Raw genomic sequence first — 2,256 nt, 5'->3', positions numbered from 1 at the left:
CTCCAGGAAAAGTGCGACAAAAGTCGGCGAGGATTCCCGGATATGAAGACGAAGCTCCGCTCACTCGCGTGCAGATGTTGTATGCGCGAGCCGAATCAGACAAGAGCAAAAGCTTGTGGGGTACGTCCCTCGGTTAGAAAGTATTCCTCGCCAACAGTGCAACATGGATGAGGAAAGTAACGCAAGGTCATTGTTTCGGCGCTGGCGGTCCTGGTAAGGAGACCCGCATTTGCGACGCAATAGGTGTTGTCAACCGAGGCCACCGCACACATTCGTCCTCCTCACCAGTATGATTTTGTGGAGGCACGGAAGTCCCCGCTACGCCGGTGTATACGATGGTGTGAGTGACGGGCGTTTTATGCACGACGCCGAGATTGTGCGACTTGGCAAATCTAAGCCGGCTTGCTTAATTTCGAGGCAGAGATCCCATGCCACGAGGAAGCGGCTTGCCATCCGTCAAGGCAATGTTGAAAGCCCACGGACGGAGACAGGAGGGTAGCCCAACAGCCATAGTGGGTAATATCTCAAGCTCGGCTAAGAAGGAAAGTCCCAAGTTAGTGATGATAAGGTGGTCCCTCTGGGCTGGGAGGGCTTGCTCTGCTAATTCCGTCAGCAAATTCATCCTACCATGCACATAAAGCTCACTTAGGGGTGTATATTTCAGCAACCCGGTAACAACCCATATGGCCTCCCCGTTAATCTTCCCTAGTTGCTCTCGCTGCCAGCGGGTAAGGACATGGTAGTTGTAAGCGTAGAGAATGCTGCAATTGATTATAGCTCGTACGAGCTGCCACGTCTCCTTCTCTATCGTACTCAAAATTATACTTGTAACTCTGCGGACGAGATGCAGCAAGGACTTGCACTGCGTGGTGACTTTCTTTACCCTGGCCACCAAGACAGGGCGTGCAGAGCACTTCGAGTGGAGCGAGCAAGCAGCGTCCCCCTTTTCTGCTGCGAAAAAGGACCTCGCCGGCGCTGCCATGCTTAAAAACCCAGTTGCTGACACTCAACTTCGCCCTATCACCGACGCCTCCAGCGTGGCTGTCGGTGCTGTGGTTGAGCAGCTTGTCTCTGGTTGGCGGCCACTTAGTTTCTACTGCCAGAGGCGGAAACAAGGTACAGCACCTTCGGGCATAAGCAACTGGCAGTCGACCTTGCCATCAAACATTTCCGGCATTTGCTGGAAGGCAGGGACTTTTACATCTATACGGATCACAAGCCCCTGACGTTCGTGTTCCAGCGCAACCACAGCTCATACTCTTCACGTGAGATCCGACACCTCTCCTTCGTCTCGGAGTTTCCTGTCGATCTCCGCCATGTCAGCGGGCCTATAAAAACTGATGCTGACGCGCTGTCTCGCGTCGAAGCCCTTTTGTCTTCACCGCAGCCCATTTCTATGGAAGAACTTGTATCTGCACAGCAACAAGACACTGAGCTCCCGCAACGCAGCTGTGACTCCTCCACCCTTACTTTCACTGATGCGCCGTTGCTGTTTACCGAAGGCACAATCACATACGTGACATCAACCGGCGTCTCCCAGCCTTATGTTCCACCGACGTTTCGTCGAGCCGTTTTCGACGCGCTGTACAGCAAGAGTCACCCTAGCATCCGACCAACTCAACACCTCATCACAGCTCGGTGGTTCTGCCGCTCCATCGATGCGGATGTCCGCTGGTGGGCACGCACCTGCCTGCAGTGCCGACGTGTCAAGGTAACAAGCCACACTGTCACTCCTGCCTCACCATTCCATCCACCGGACAGCCGTTTTGCGCACATGCATATTGACCTGGTCGGCCCCCTGCCACCGTCGCGATGCGCCACCTACTTGCTGATGTGCATGGGCCACTTAACGCGCTGGCCAGAGGCAATCCCGATTCCTGATATCACGGTGGAAACAGTCACCAAAGCATTTGTTCGTGGTTGGGTGTCTCGTTTTGGCTGCCCTGCTGTGGTCAATACTGATCGCGGGCGCCAATTCCAATCCACCCTGTTCAACGCTCTCGCAGTCATCTTGGGAGTACGCCACATACACACCACCTCCGACCATCCGTCTCCCAACGGGATGGTGGAACGTTTAGGCCGGCAACTCAAGGCAGCTCTCACCACCTACGAGCCAAGGGAACATTGGGCCGACCACGTTCCCCTCGTCTTGCTTGGACTACGCTGGGCTTCTAAGGCAGACCTGCGTTGCACATCTGCCGAGGTGGTGTAATGCTGCCCTCTTCGTCTCCCGGGCGACCACCTCACACATCCGCC

Source organism: Haemaphysalis longicornis, unplaced genomic scaffold (genome assembly GCF_048455015.1).
Source record: "Haemaphysalis longicornis isolate Haplotype H1 unplaced genomic scaffold, Haemaphysalis longicornis Haplotype H1 scaffold_11, whole genome shotgun sequence".
In the NCBI taxonomy this organism is placed as follows: Eukaryota; Metazoa; Arthropoda; class Arachnida; order Ixodida; family Ixodidae; genus Haemaphysalis; species Haemaphysalis longicornis.
The sequence above is the reverse complement of the archived record's forward strand: the minus strand, read 5'-3'. Positions refer to the sequence as shown.